The sequence below is a fragment of the Palaemon carinicauda genome, chromosome 2, assembly GCF_036898095.1.
Source record: "Palaemon carinicauda isolate YSFRI2023 chromosome 2, ASM3689809v2, whole genome shotgun sequence".
NCBI classification, from domain to species: domain Eukaryota; kingdom Metazoa; phylum Arthropoda; class Malacostraca; order Decapoda; family Palaemonidae; genus Palaemon; species Palaemon carinicauda.
Genome location: NC_090726.1, coordinates 138,224,376 through 138,241,048, shown reverse-complemented (window position 1 = coordinate 138,241,048; position 16,673 = coordinate 138,224,376). Strand labels below are relative to the sequence as shown.

General features: G+C 46.8%; 1 long non-coding RNA gene across 4 annotated transcripts in view; it reads left to right on the top strand.

Moving 5' to 3' along the window:
* Window positions 1-678: 678 nt before the first annotated feature.
* Window positions 679-16,673, top strand: part of LOC137627326 (uncharacterized) — a 700,057-nt gene continuing 684,062 nt past the window's right edge. For all 4 annotated transcript variants that reach the window (XR_011041143.1, XR_011041145.1, XR_011041146.1 and 1 more), the window contains exon 1: window positions 679-805. This is a non-coding gene — a long non-coding RNA (uncharacterized lncRNA). The remainder of the gene's footprint in view (window positions 806-16,673) is intronic.

Genomic DNA, 16,673 nt, shown 5'->3' with positions numbered 1-16,673 from the left:
CCAATTTTGAATTTTACGCAATTTAAAAGCGCCCAGACCGTGCTGAATCAAAATAGATAAAAAGCAAGACCAAATAATATATAGAAAACTAATAATCCTACTCGACTACCACGAGTCCACAATTCACTACTCGCTACTCACTCAGTGTTGCCAGATAGAAGGTTTATCCCCAGAGTTGGGAATTTTGGGCGTCCGGTGGGATATTCTGTACATATTTCTATGAAAAAGAAACAAAGATGAGTAAACCTTTATATTGTTGCAATTAGTTTACTTGCACTTACATGAAGTATAGTGAGTAATTTATATATTAGTAAAGTCTACATGATCAGAAGAATATATATTTGTGGAAATGGGAATTTTTTATTTTTTGGGGGGAATTTTTTATCATAGTTTTGGGGATTTTTTAGACTGACCCATCTGGCAACATTGGTCCATGTTGTAACACTCAGTGTTGCCAGATATGTGGATTTATCTCTAGATTTAGGGACTTTGGCTGTCTGATAAGTAAACCTTTATATTGTTGCAGTTAGTTTATTTGCACTTATATGAAGTATAGTGAGTAATTTCTATTTTAGTAAAACCTACAGATCAGAAGAAAATATATTTGAGGAAAGGGGGAATTTGGGTTGTTTTAGGGATATTTTAATCGCGAGTTTTTGGGTATTTTTAGTCTAACCCATCTGGCAACACTGGTAGCACTGCCGTTTAAAGTGTTCGTTTCAATGTGTGTTGTGTTTGTTGTTTGTGTAATGAATTAAAAGGATTTACAAATCGTCGACGAAGATTTAATGGTCATAATGGATTAGTAAGTGTATTTCACAGCAGTACATATTGTCTATTTTTTTTGTTACATCGAAGAAGGGATATTATTGAATGTATCTTAGGGTTACCCTCCCCTGATTGTTCCAGTTGTCAGTGTATGCTACATTATAAACTATGGTGAGCTGGCCTGTATAAATTTGGAATATGACCCAGGTGACGGGTCTTTGATGTATTTTATCAAATGTTACTTCGTTCTAGCTGCTGGCCTAACCTAAAACACAACCTCGTTGGTAAAAATGCAGTACACTCTATGCAGAGAATAATCCTAGACCGATGTCATCTGCAGGATATCCTCAGGTTCAGTATCCCAGCCTAACCGGTATTATTGTACTGTACAACAGGGTAATGTAACCTATTGCTGTTGAAATGAAGGTCGAATTCGGTTAAATCACGATATTTACTACAGGAAAACATATATTTTCTGTTCGAAATAATACCCTGTAGTACAGTAAAACTTTACCGCCTAACCTAACCCAACGTATGGTGCCTGTGAGCCTTTGTATAGCGATGGACAGGACCCTCACGTACATAGAACACCACCAAACTTAAACTTCCCCAAAAAACCTAACCTTAAATCGTATACTTACTTATATATACAAACCCCCTGCCTACACCTAAGCTTGATGTACTTCTTCATCTGGTTAATATATGATACTTTAATTACTAGGAAAGCTGAAATTCTCTAGTTGATGGCTAGTTTGGCATTTTTCTCCATGTTTGAGGGGGCTGGGCATATTAAATCACATACCGGGCCATTAAGATGTGAAGGTAATTATACATTGTTTAGTTGGGAGACTGGTGAGAAGTTACCGCGCATGCGTTGTTTGCACTCACTTTTGCCAGCTGTTCAGTTTTTTGTTTGACATAATCAGTACTGTACTTGGCTTTTTTAACCAATTACGCACAAGTTCTACGACAGCCATTTTTCTACCCTCCTGTAATCAGTTTCAGCATCACTACCATCTCACAAAGATGTCTCCAAGAGGGAAATACAATCTATTTCAAAATTTAGTGTAATTTCATCCATTTTGGTAATTGATTATGTTGAGAATGCTCTCAGTTCAGTATGTAGCTATTGTTGCTCTTATGAAAAATATCCCAAGAATAATGATCCATGGGGATGGCATGCGCAGCACATCATGTACTGCTTGGCATAACAGGAGTAATGCTGTAACATTAATTTTGTGAGTGTATTAAGCCATGGTGGAGTAAAAATCATTGAAAGGACGGGAAGTAAATCATTGATAATTATGATGCTATAATTTCCAGCCCCCTTACATAAACCATATATTTTTCCATCTGCTATCTTGTGTTTATTTTGCATTTCAGACTAATATTTTTGAAGCAAAACACACATTTTTTGGGCATTTCCCAACCCAAAAACCCCTGATTCCCACTATGGTTGCCACATAATTGTCTTTATACAATGTCCAAAATCTTGTATAGGGGTGGTTTGTCCCAATAATCATGGTTGGAAATACATAAAGCAAAAGATAGCGACTAGAAAAAATATATGGCTCATGTATTTGGCCAGAAATTTCTGTATCATATACAGGTGTATTTACTAGAGATGTGCCAATAGTGTCGGTAGTGTTAGCCTTATTTGTGAGTATTGGTATCGACCACTGTCATGACATCAGTATCAGTATTGTCCTCCACCATGAGTATCTGGAATTGATATCAGCCAGTCAAAAAATGAGCTTAAATTTGTGATACAGTACTCCGATATTGGTACTTTTTAAATATAAAACTTACCCGCTGGTTATATAATGGCTAAAGTCCCTGGACGCCTCGTCAGGAAATTCAAAATCTCTTGCGCAGCTTAGCGCAGATATGCCAGTTGTACCCCAGCGCCCTCGCGGTACAACAGGTAGAACTATACTCAACCAATTCAGATTTTTAAACATAAGACTTACCCGGTAGTTATATATATAGCTTACGTCCCCGACGTCAACGGCAGAAAATTCGAAACTCGCGCCAATCACCGATTGGATAGCCAGGTGTACCACCCCTGCGCCCTAGCGAGGTACCTAGGAACCATTCCAGGAACCTTTATATATTCCCTGCCGTGCTAGCTGCAAGATGTTGGATTTTTCACTCGCTATAACCTGTATATTACAGTTATTTAGGTGATGTACAATTTATTTTTAACCTTCGCTGGTTGGATTTTATTTTTACTGAGTGTTAGTGCTTTAACTAAGTTTGTATCTTAACAGAGGTAGGAATGGGAGTTTTTTCCCCCTACTGTAAAACTAACGAACCTACTCTTTAAACATGATGGCGGAGATCGTTCCACCATCTCTATGACGTCACAATCGTGTGACGTAAGCAACATAGTACTACGTAATATGTTGCATAATTATTTTCTTTGCTTTTTCTTGTAAAGAATGAAAAGAAAGTCTAACTTATAATAAGTATTTAACCTTTAATATAAAAAGATTATATTAATTTTTAAGAAAATATTTGTCTTTTTAGTATTCGTTCTTTAAATCATCGATACTATTTTCAAAGATGAAATAGAACTAGCGTATTGTTAGTTTTCGCTGCGTAGTCCTCATGAAAATACGATGCAATTCCAACAATTCTTGATATCGTTGTTTATTTTCCTTCGATGTTGGGATTCTAGTATTATTCGTATATTCACATATATGTTCCAATTGTAAAGTGTAGCAATCCACTATTTTGGAAACCCTTAAGATTTAAGGGTTGTTTACATATATATATATATATATATATACGTTATTGCGATATCTGTTCATTTTAATAATAACAAATCACTATTTTTAAATATTAAACTTAGCCGGTGAATATATAAATAGCTGACGTCTCCGACGGCCCGACAGATTCCAAAAAACTCGCGAGCGATCGCCATGAAGGTTGCGGGTGTGCCCACCAGCGCCGACTATCGGCCAGATACCGCATATACTTCTCAACCACTCCAGTTCTTTTCTGTAGGTGTCACCGACAACATTGGTTCCGCTCGCTCCAGACCTCGAGTTTTCTACCGAATTGGTGAAGTACTTGGTTTTGGTTTTATTGCTTTTGCCGTGTTGGATTATTCAATACTATCTTCAAAAGAAATGCTTTTGAAAGGAGAGGAAAAGTTTTTTGCCCTTGCTTTTTTAATCTCGCTCTGGTTTTTCCATAGAGAAAAGATGGCCGACCCTTCCCTCAGTGTACGGAAGTGTGTTATTTTATCACTTTATAAATTATTGTTGATATTTATAGATTTACCTCTATATATTTTATATCTCACCCGCCTTTATTAGGCCTCTTCGATTAGCTTTCCATTTATACTAAACATCGAGATAAATTTTATGTTTTTGTTTATATGCGGCCTTTACCTATTCTTTGTAGGCGGTCCTGACTTGGAAAACGAAGTTAAACAACGTTGAGCCCATTCAACTTTTATTTTTGTTTAGATAAAAACAGTTGCTCTGTAAGATTGATGAGATGAATATTTTTAGAAAATATTTTAAGAAATTTATTCTTTGAATAGTCTTCGTGCTGTTTTTCAAAGATGAACTAACGTTTGGTTTATTTATGCTACGCAGTTTGCGCTCTATCGTTACGATAGAGAAAGAGAGAATCACGGTTTCACTTTGCAGAAAGAGTAAATCGATTTTGACGTTTTGTTCATTCTTCTTTCAAACTGAAGTTTTTTAGATACTATTTTAAAGGAACATGTTAATTTTAAATTTCTTAGTCCTTTCAGTTTTTTCCTTTAGTCAAATAACCTGTTATTGACAAAGAGTGAGTGGGCCATTCTCTTGTGAGTGACGAGAGAGAGAGAGAGAGAGAGAGAGAGAGAGAGAGAGAGAGAGAGAGAGAGAGAGAGAGAGAGAACGATCCGATCTTTATTCTCGTCCCAAGAGTCTGTACAAGGAGTTTGGGAGCAAGTAACGTTGTTCTCGATTCAGTTTTTTACTCTCGTCCCAAGTCTCTGTACGGGGAGAGAGGATAAAACGTTTTAGTTTTTATTCTCATCCCAAGGCACTGTACGGTGAGAGATTGAAAACGTAGTCCTTAGTGAACTAGTGTTTAGTCTCATCCCCAGTCACTGATCTTTTTAACTTTATATATTTCCGTTTTATTCGATATATATGTATATGTTTATTGATTTTTGCATGTGTGTTTCATTTTGTACTAATGTGCTTACATTATACGACTCATTGCGCAATTCTAACCTTTTGATTTAAGGGAGAATTGCGTGCTTCAGGTAGAAATCAGTTTTATTCATGTCTAATGTGAAATTATTAAAAAATGCGATATCAGTGAAGTAAGTGCAAAAAACATGTTCTGTGTTGCGGAGGGTTCGTTTGTTCGTGCTTGTCGCTTGCCTAGTCCGAGACCTCTTTCAGGCTCCCCTGCACCAGGGAGAAGGAATGTCGTAGGACCTAAGGGAGTGAGGAGTGTAAACCAACGAACAGACGTTCCCTCAAAGGTATCAGACGTTGCTCGTCAAGCACGTTCTTGCCATAAGACAGGAGAGACGAAGTTTCTCCTCGTCTTCCGATGATTCGTCTCTTTAAAAGCCTGGGCGTAAGGTTTCGAGATGGTTGAAACGTTTATTAGTTCCTTCAGAACAAGTTCAACGTCCTAGCTGTAGTCATCATAAGAGTCCCGTTCATAGCGATGACGTTCATGTACAGACGTTTCTGCCACAGACTCGACGTGACGTTGAGCGGTAGACACCGTAGACACAACGTGACGTCGAGTGTCAGTCACCGTAGTCACGATATAGCATCGATCAGCAGTCACCGCTGTTACTACGTGACGTTTGAACGTCAGCCACCGCAGTCACAGGTTGATCCGAAGTTAAGTGTTTTGCGAGATATGCTGTTAAAGCTTTCTTCTTTAATAGAAGCTTTCGATCCTGTTCCTGTGCGAAAGGATCCTTTGCTTTTTGTACGTCACGGTTCTGGGATTTGTGATTCGGGTCTTCAACCTTCTAAACGAGCTTTGTTACGCCACGCTGACGTTATCCCTAGTGACAGCTTTGCTGTTAAACGAGATGCGGAGCATAAATCTCGATGTAACTTTGGTCGCTTTGAACGTCAGCCACCGCAGTCACAGCGTGACGTTGAGCTGCAGACACCGCAGACACGACGTGACGTTGAGCGGTAGACACCGTAGACATGACGTGACGTCGAGGGTCAGTCATCGTAGTCACGATATAGCATCGAACAACAGTCACCGCTGTTACTACGGGACGTTTGAACGTCAGTTACTTCTGTCACGACGTGTAGTAGAATAACATTCTCTGCAGTCACAACGTGACATCGACCCTCCAACTTTAACTTCTGTTCAGATACAAGTTGATGTAGCCTGTCAGGCTTTTCCTTCACGTCATTCTGAATATAAATCTCCTTCTCGCAAGACTTTAGATTTATCAGATGATGTGCCTTCTGAAGAAGTTGATGACCCCCTTTCAACTAATGTTCCTTTGGGGAGTTCTTCAGAAGAGGAGTAACCTAGGGTGGTCCAACAATCCCTTGTTTTATAATTATGAATTTCTTTAGTGAAATTTTGTCCTACTCGTTTTGTAACGGCTGCTCCGCCGTCTGAGTTTACTCTTGGCATGACTTTCTTCGACTCCTACATTTACGAAGTCAGTTCTCTCTTGTTCTTCCAAGAGGGCCATGCTCTTACTGGGAGACTGGTTGGAATCCAGGAGAAGTTTAGGAAAGTCTGCTTTTGCTTTTCCTCCTTCTTAATTAGCTTCTCGCTCGGGCGTCTGGTGTGACACAGGAGAAGTTCTCGGCTTGGGAGTACCTGCCTCTGCCCAGGGAGGCTTCTTAAGCCTAGTGGACTCTCCTCGTCGTCTAGCCATGAGACGCTCCAAGATTTTATGGTCTGCTTCAGAGCTAGACCATCTCCTGTTAGGAGTTTTTTCGAGCGTTTGAAGTTTTCCTTTGTTGGATTGGTCCCTGGGAGCCTTAAGTAAGAAGGTCTCTCCAGCTGTCAATGTATTGCTGTACAATTATGTCATGCATGAACAAGGCTATCAGGGATGGCTCCAATGATCTGGCAGCCACGTTCACTGCAGGAGTACTTAAGATGTAAGTGCGCTCAATGTGTTCATTGTCAAGACAAAGTTCACGATGAAGACTACCAAATCTGTCTTGGCCGCAGTAAGGGAAGGCGACTGGATGGTCTCTCTCGACCTTCAGGATGCATACTTCCACATCCCGATTCATCCAAACTTTCAACAACATCTGAGGTTTGTGGACGGGAAAGTAATGTACCAATTTCGAGCACTGTGCTTCGGCCTCATTCCTGCTCCTCTTGTTTTTACAAGGCCCTTGCAAAATGTAGCAAGCTTCTACATTTTTTGAGGATTCAAAGCCTCCCTTTATTTTGACGACTGGCTAATCAGGGCGTCGTCATTAAATCGCTGTCTGGAGAGCCTCTAATGGACATTAGACCTAACCAAGGAGCTAGGTCTCATAGTGAACGTAGAGAAGTCGTAACTTACAGTACTCCATCCCAGACTATTCTTTATTTGGGAATGGAGATACAGTGTCGGATTTTTCGGGCCTTTTCGTCTCCCACAAGAATGGAACAAGCTCTGTTAAAAGTCCGTCACTTGCAAGAGAAAAACAGTTGCTCTGTAAGAGTTTGAACGAGCCTCGTGGGAACTCTTTCATCGCTGGAGTAGTTTATCTCTCTGGGGAGACTCAACCTTTGCCCTCTCCAATTTCACCTAAACCATTGGAACAAGGAGAAGGGCTTAGAGAGTATCTCTTTCCCAATCTCCAACTCAGTCTAGACATGTCTGACTTGGTGGGACAGCAACATCAGACTTCGAGAAGGTCTTTCTCTTGCGATCAAGAACCCAAACCATGTGTTGTATTCAGATGCATCGGATTTGGGTTAGGGAGCTCCACTGGACAGTCTGGAATGCTCGGGTCTTTGGTCCACGGATCAGAAGGAACTCCATTTAAGGCAAGTAACATCTCTCTTTTGACGAGATTTGTGCAGGAAAAATGAATGTCTTGGCGGACTGCCTCAGCAGAAGAGGACAAGTCATCTCCATGGAGTGGACGTTGCACAAGACTGTGTGCGAGAAGCTATGGATGACATGGGGTCAACCCACCATAGATCTTTTTGCGACTTCACTGACAAAGAGGCTCTCGACTTACTGCTTTCCAGTTCCAGATCCAGAGGCAGCCCACATAGACGCTTTCCTGCTGGACTGGTCTCACCTGGACGTTTATGCCTTTCCACCTTTCAAGATCCTAAACAAGGTGCTGCAGAAGTTCACCTCTCACGAAGGGACCAGGTTGACGTTGGTTGCTCCACTCTGGCCCGCGAGAGAGTGGTTCACAGAGGTATTTCTATAGCTGGTAGACGTTCCAAGAAGTCTGCCGTTGCGGATGGATCTCTTGCGACAGCCTCACGTAAAGAGATTTCATCAAAGTCTCCCCACGCTTCGTCTAACTGCCTTCAGACTATCAAAAGACTCTCTTGAGCTCGAGGGTTTTCGAAGGAGGCAGCTAGAGCGATCGCGAGGGCTAGAAGATCCTCTACCATCAGGATCTATCAGTCGAAATGGGAGGTATTTAGAGACTGGTGCAAGTCCTCCTCTATTTCCTCTTCCAAGTGCCTCTGTAGCGCAGATTGCGGATTTTCTGCTTTATCTGAGAAACGGTCGCTCCCTCTCTGCATCCACCATTTAAGGCTACAGAAGCATGTTAGCTTCTGTTTTCAGGCATAGGGGTTTGGATCTTTCTAATCACAAAGATCTCCAAGACCTGCTTAAGTCTTTCGAGACTTCCAAGGAGCGTCATATTTCGACTCCTGCTTGGAACTTGGACGTGGTCCTACAGTTCCTTATGTCAGACAGGTTTGAACCATTAAATTCAGCCTCCCTGAAGGATCTTACCCTCAAGACACTCTTTTTGGTGAGCGTGGCTTCGGCTAAAAGGGTTAGTGAGATACATGCTTTTAGCAAGAACATCAGCTTCTCCACTAATAAAGCAGTATGCGCTCTTCAACTTGGTTTTTTGGCCAAGAATGAACTTCCGTCTCGTCCTTGGCCTAAATCATTTGAAATCCCCAGTCTTTCTGAGATTGTGGGGAATGAAGTTGAAAGAGTGCTGTGCCCTGTTAGAGCTCTTAAATTTTATTTATCCAGAACTAAACCGCTACGAGGTTGTTCAGAGGCTTTATGGTGCTCCGTTAAAAAGCCCTCTTTGCCCATGTCTAAGAATGCGTGGTCTTATTTTATTAGACTTTTGATTCGGGAGGCACACTCTCATTTAAGTGAGAAGGATCGTAATTCACTTAAAGTCAAGGCTCATGAAGTTAGAGCGATAGCAACTTCAGTAGCGTTTAAGCAAAATAGATCCATTAAAAGTATTATGGACGCGACCTTTTGGAGAGGCAAGTCGGTATTCGCTTCATATTACTTGAAAGATGTCCAGACTCTTTATGAGGACTGCTACACACTGGGACCATTCGTAGCAGCGAGTGCAGTAGTGGGTGAAGGCTCTACCACTACATTCCCTTAATCCCAATATCCTTTTAATCTACTCTTGAAATTTTTAATTTTATTTTGGGTTGTACTGGAGACTAAGAAGTCTTTCGCAATCTTTTTGATTTGGCGGGTGGTCAAAATGTTGTTTCTTGAGAGCGCCCAGATTAAGGGTATTGATGAGGTCCTGTTATAGGGGTGTTCGCCCTGGATATAACAGCTCCTGGGAGTCTTTCAGCATCCTGAGAGGATGGCTGGTCTTCGTGAGGAAAGCGGACTAATGAGGCAGAGTAATCATCAGAGTCAGCTTCCTTACCAGGTACCTATACTTAAGTTTGTTTTTATGAAATATTTGTCAAAAACTCTTGAGCATATACGCCTTTATTGTTATAATACTGGTCTCTACCCACCACCATGGGTGTGAATCAGCTATTTATATATTCACCGGCTAAGTTTAATATTTAAAAATGATATTTTCATTATAAAATAAATTTTTGAATATACTTACCCGGTGAATATATAATATTAAAGGCCCTGCCTTCCTCCCCGATAGAGACCCTGCGGACTGAGAAGAACTGGAGTGGTTGAGAAGTATATGCGGTATTTGGCCGATAGTCGGCGCTGGTGGGCACACCCGCAACCTTCATGGCGATCGCTCGCGAGTTTTTTGGAATCTGTCGGGCCGTCGGAGACGTCAGCTATTTATATATTCACCGGGTAAGTATATTCAAAAATTTATTTTATAATGAAAATATCATTTTTGGGAACCTTTAAGAATTAAGGGTTGTTTACATTTATATATATATATATATGTGTGTTATTCCTATATCTGTTCATTTGAATCATATAACATGTAACTTTCCCGGTAGTTGTATATAACTACCGGGTGAGTATGTATAACATTTATCTTTACCGGTAGTTATATGTAACTACCGGGTAAGTGTGTTCAAACATTTATTTACAATGAAAATATCAAGGTAATATCTTATAAAAAATATTTTGTTACAATTTTATATAGCAAGAACTAGAAATGATTTTGCATTATCATTCAAGCCCTTGGCAGAGAGATCTATCACAACGGGCAGGACTAGTTATGGTCTTTTGTGTAAGAGTTTAAAAGTGCAATTGTTCCGTAACCGAAATACAAACCACGCTATTTACATTGGGTTTACCTTTTAGCGCAGCTGAAATGACGAGCCAATAGTTTTAACAAGGGTTAATTACCGCCGCGCTAGTTAGCAGGGGGTAGGGGAAGGGTAGCTTGCTACCCCTCCCCCCCACACACCGGTGACTTGCTTCACTTCACTTTTGGCTCGGCGGTGAACAGACGTGTCTGTTCATCATCTTCGTTGACAGCCTTTAATCTTTTTTCTGCTTTTTCTTTACTACAGCTTGTGTGTTTGTTTGAATTTGACTAACGTTTATTATTATCTTACTATGCGTACGTGCCCTGGTGTTGCCGGCCGCCCTTATGGGACCCTTATGTCGGCCTTAGATACGGACCCTCACACCCTTTGCCCTCAGTGTCGGGGCCGACGGTGTGACCAGGAGAACATGTGTAGTGAGTGAGTGGTCTGCCTCCCAGTGGGAGAGGTTTGGCCGCCGGCGTAAGAAGAAGTCCAAGAGAGATCGTTCTCCTTCGGGGGTTGCCTTGAAGGAGGAAGGTTCTCGGGACTCTTCTTTCGCCGCCCAAACCTCCTCCGAAGCTCCCCCTCGTCCGGATCCTAAGGAGAGTCGGCCGAGTGGTAGCGCAGGCCCTAGTTCTGTTTCCCGACCTTGGGTGGGGGGCAGAGGGCGTCGCCTCCCATAGCGGGGCGGTTCCTCCTCCTCCTCCGGGGGAGGCCATTGATAACTCCTTGTCTAATGATGATCTCTTACAGATTTGGGCTTCCCTGGGGCTTAAGGGCTTGCCCTCCAGGGTCGCCTTGATTGACCTTGTCTCGTTGGGGGCCGCCGTTAAGCAGTCGCCGGCGGTAGCAGAGGTAGACCCTCTGTCTATCGTCGACGTCGTGTTGGCAGAGGCCTCCGACGTGGCTGGGCAATCCTCTGCAGGTGCAGTTGAGGATGATGGTGCTGATGGCTCTCCTCCCCCTTCCGTACATCCTTCGAAGGGGGAAGTGAGTCCTACGGGCTCTTCTGCTGTTCAGCTTCCTTCTAAGGGAAGTGCCTTGACTGAGACTCCCCTTCGGAGGACTGATGGTCCTGATGATCTTCCCCGTGGCCGCCTCTGCCGTAAGGCTCACCGTCCGCTGCGTCGCAAGGGCCTCCCTTCCCCTTATAAGGGGGTTAAGAGGCGCCTTTTTGGATCTTCTTCCTCCGGAGGGGACTCTCCTCGTCGTACTCAGCCTACAGCTCCTGCTTCTTTGGACCTCTCTGCAGACCGTTCTCCAACTCCTGCTAGATCTTCACCTTCTGGGGAACTCGTCACCCGACGGGCAACGGTCCCTTCTGGGCAAAGGGATTCTTCCCTTCCACGTGCAGTGCTAGCGCACAGGCGCTCTCCTGCTCGTCAGCGCTCTCCTGCTCGTCAGTGCTCTCCTGATCGTCAGCGCTCTCCTGCTCGTCAATGCTCTCCTGCTCGTCAGCGCTCACCTGTTCACCGGCGCTCTCCTGATGTTCGCCCTCCTCGTCAGCGCTCTCCTGAGGACATCCTACATCCTGTGGTTCCTGAGGAACGCTTAGCACGCCAGCATTCTTCTGCTCGCCCTTCTGCAGTGTTAGCGCACAGGCGCTCTCCTGCTCGTCAGCGCTCTTCTGAGCGTCAGCGCTCTTTTGAGGATCATCGCCCTGTGGTCTCTGACCATCCTGCAATTCCTGTTGGACTCCCTGCGCGCCATCAGTCTCCTGAGCTCTCTCATCCTGTGTCTATGCAACAGCGTTTGCGTTCTCCAGCGCGTGTGTCAAAAGCACATGTTCGCCAACGCGCCTACGATCTTCATGTTCCTGTTCGTGAACGCGCCACGCCACCTGTTCCTTCACAGGATCTCACGCGTCGCCCTCCTGCTCGCCAGCGATCTCCTGCTCGCCAGCGATCACCTGCTCGCCAGCGATCACCTGCTCACCAGCGTTCACATGCGCGTCAGCGTGCACAGGCGATTTTAGTATCGCCTATTCATCAGCGTTCTCCTACGCGTCAACGATCACCTGTTTATCCGCTATCTCCGGACCGCCCGCGTGATTTACAACCTGCGCGCACGTGTTCTCCAACGCTTCGTCGACCAGAGGTTCTGAAGGGACATGGTTCGCCATTACTAGCTCGCCATCGCGCGATCATTCACCTGCGCGTTCTGCGCGCTATCGCTCGCCTGGGCGATCGCCCACCTGCGCGTCAGCGCTCGCCAGCTCACCACCGATCGCCTGTTGATCTACATCGCCAGCGATCTTCCTCGCCCACGCGGCAACGCGTTCCCTCGCCATCGCGCCAACGCTTTCGTTCGCTGACTCGGACACGCGCTCGTTCACCTGTACACCCTCGCGCCCACTCGCCCGCGCGATCATTCGCCTGCGCGCCCGCTCGCCTGTGCGCCCGCGCGATCATCCACCTGCGCGCCCGCGCGATCGCTCACCCGCGCGCGACCATCGTTCGTGGTGAATTTCGCAGCCAGTGGTAGCAGCAGGAACGCGTGTTCCTAGACAACCCTCGGGATCACCTCCATCCAAACGCAGGATGGTAGTGCAGGACAAGGAAGATACTGAGGAGAGGTTAGTGCATCATTCTTCCCCACCTTCTTTTCAGGCAAGTACTGTGGTGTCCACTCCAAATGATCGCCCGATCCCTTTCCCTCCAGCGAGGATTTCGGATTCTGTGTCCTTGGAACAACAGACTTGGTTTGGTCCTCTGATGCGGGCGTTAGTGAGGGTTATAAAGCCAGCACTCGCCGATCAGGGCAACAAACCAACGGCTGTCTCTCCTACGCTGAAGAGAAAGAGAGGAGTGGACTTTGTGGTGACTTCCCCCAGGGCGAAGTTGGTTCCCAAGAGGTCTGTCACGAAGCCCCCTTCTCCTGCTCGAGTGCTTTCTCCTTCTCCCGTGGACGAAGCCTTTCCGTCCTCGGGTGAGTCCAGTGAAGCGGTAGTCTTCCCCTTCGTTGAGGAGAGTCGTCTCGTGACGAAGGGGCTCCATGACCCTCTTTGTTGGGATCCTGTATCCCTCCCAGGAGGGAATCCAAGGACTCCAAGACCGTCCCGAAATCATCTTCGAGGATTCGCCAGGAACCCGCGGCTCCCCGGGGGAACGTCCACGCTTCACCCCAGGAAGAGATCCCTGGGACAGGAGACTTAGCTGCCAGCCCGCAAGGAGGAGATCAGCAGGAATCCGAACATGCCTTCTGGCAGGTCCTAAGCCTGATAAGGCAACTTAACGGGCTTATGGATCCCGTGATCGCCCCCCTGAAGGCAAAGACACTATCTTAGATGAGGTGTTTGACGTTTGGAACGCCCTTAAGTCCAGTGCGGCTCTGCCCTGGTCTCGGGGTCTGAAGAGTGCCAGAGCTAGGGCCAACGCTCAGCTCGCGATTCTTGCCTCCTCCAGTCGTTCCTTTGCCGGGAACAAACTCATCCCTCCTCCTTGTCTTCAGCAGAGGAGGTATTTCGAGATCCTGGGTGAGTCCAGCCTCGCTCTTCCTCTCCATCACTCTGTGGAGGAGCTGGCGAAGGGAGTTCCCCTTGAGAAGCTCTCTGCCCGGCAGGTGTCGTTCTCGGCGGCAGAGATCCTTAGCCACGAAAAGGTCGCTAAGTGTGCCATGCAGGCCACTTCGTGGCTGGACTTTTGGCTAGGATCTCGGGGCATCCTATTGCGCTCGGAGGACTTGTCCAAGGAGACCAATAGGAAGGCCCTGGAGACCTTCTTGCTCTCGGGCACCCGCTCCATCGAGTTTTTGGCGCACCAGGTTACCACCCTGTGGGCCAACTCGGTGTTGAAGCGTCGCGATGCTGTGTCCGAGAGATTCCATCCGAAGGTCCCCGCCGTGGATGTGTGTAGGCTCAGACATGCTTCCCTTCTGGGGGAGAACCTGTTTGAGCCTCAAGACATGGAGCGAACAGCTGAGAGGTGGAGGAAATCCAGCACGGACTCCCTCCTCCATAGGGCCCTTACAGCCCGCCCCTATAAGCCTCCAGCTCCGCCTCAACAGCAGCAGCAGCCTCGTAAGGCTCCAAAGCAGGCACCGGCAGTTAAGAAGGTGGTGTCTAAGCCCCAGCCCTTTCCAACCAAGGTCAAGAGGGGCGGTAAGTCCTCCAGGGGAGGCAAGACTCCTAGGGGTGGCGGCCGCGGCCGCAAGCCCTAGGGGTGGCAGTCCCCCTGCGTGTCCACCTGTGGGGGGATGCCTTCAGCGTTGCATCCGCAGGTGGCAGCAACACGGGGCCGATGCTTGGACGGTCTCAGTGATCGGCCAAGGCTATCGCGTCCCGTTCACAACATCTCAACCTCCCCTGACAGCGAATCCAGTGTCGTTGAGCTCCTATGCCACGGGATCGGCAAAGGGGCTGGCCCTTCAGGCCGAAGTCGAGACCATGCTCGAGAAGGGTGCTCTCCAGGAGGTCGTCGACGGCTCCCCAGGCTTCTTCAGTCGACTCTTTCTTGTAAAGAAGGCTACTGGAGGCTGGAGACCTGTCATCGACCTCTCAGCTCTGAACGGGTTTGTCAAGCAAACCCGGTTCAGCATTGAGACAGGAGAACCTGTCAGACTTGCGGTGAGACCACAAGACTTCATGTGCACACTGGATCTAAAGGACGTGTACTTCCAGATCCCAATCCATCCGTCTTCCAGGAAGTACCTGAGATTCTGCCTAGATGACAAGATCTACCAGTTCAAGGTGCTGTGTTTCGGTCTTTCCACAGCTCCTCAGGTGTTCACCAGAGTGTTCCCTGATTTCATCTTGGGCGCACAGGAACGGCATTCGTCTCCTTCGTTATCTGGACGATTGGCTGATCCTAGCAGACTCGGCGTCGACCCTTCTTCGGCACCGGGACAGGCTTTTGGATCTTTGCCAGGATCTGGGGATCGTGGTAAACCTCAAGAAGTCCTCTCTGCAGCCGTCCCAAAGACTGGTTTATCTAGGCATGCTAATAGACACCAATCTCCACAAAGCCTTTCCATCAGACGACCGGATAGCAAGGCTGAGGAGGGTGGCGGAACCCTTCCTCTGGCGAGAAAAGCTCCCCGCCCAATCGTGGTTGCGTCTCTTAGGTCACCTATCCTCCCTGGCCCGTCTGTTTCCCAACGGGCGCCTCAGGATGAGATCCCTACAGTGGCGGCTCAAGTCCCGGTGGAATCAAGGATCCGATTCTCCGGACATTCTGATCCCAATGGGGTCTTTGGAACGGACGGACTTGCGGTGGTGGCTGGTCGACGAGAACCTGCGGAAGGGAGTGAGTCTTCTCGTCCTCCCCCCGGAATTGACTCTGTTTTCGGACGCGTCAAAAGAAGGGTGGGGGGCGCACGTTCTGAACCAGAGGGCCTCAGGCCTTTGGTCAGAATCAGAAAAGTGCCTACACATCAACCTGCTAGAATTGAAGGCCGTCTTTCTGGCTCTTCAGCAGTTCCAACGGTCCCTGGCAGGTCACTCCGTGGTGGTGATGAGCGACAACACCACGGTAGTGGCTTATATCAACAAGCAGGGAGGCACTTTTTTGCAGCAGCTATCCCATCTTGCAGTAGAGACTCTGAGGTGGACCGAAATCCACTCGATAACACTATCAGCTAGCTTCATTCCTGGCAAGAGGAATGTGCTCGCCGACAGTCTGAGCAGGGCCTCGCAGATAGTGAGTACCGAGTGGTCTTTGGATCCTCAGATAGCCAACAAAGTCCTGACTTTGTGGGGTTCCCCGACTGTGGACTTGTTCGCGACAGCTTTGAACTTTAAGCTGCCCCTGTACTGCTCCCCAGTCCCGGACCCCAAGGCACTCTGGCAAGATGCTTTCCAGCAACGGTGGGACAACATCGACGTGTACGCCTTCCCACCGTTCTGTCTGATGAGAAGAGTGCTCAACAGGACCAGACTATCGGTCAACTTTTCGATGACTCTGGTAGCTCCGCTATGGCATCACGCGGAATGGTTTCCGGACCTTCTGTAGCTCCCGAGGGAGCTTCCTCCACGGCATGAGCTTCTCAGACAACCCCACTCCGGCATCCCTCACAGGGCCGTAGCCTCGCTTCGGCTTCACGCCTGGAGACTATCCAGCGTCTCCTCGTGGAGAGAGGCTTTTCGCAACAGGTTGCGGAGAGAATGTCTCGGCACCTGCGAAGGCTCTCTGAGGGAGTCTACCAAGCAAAGTGGAGAGTCTTTTGTGGTTGGTGTCGTGGAAGGGGTATCTCTCCACTCGATGCCACTATTCCAGCAATAGCGGACTTCCTCGTTTATCTGCGGGAAG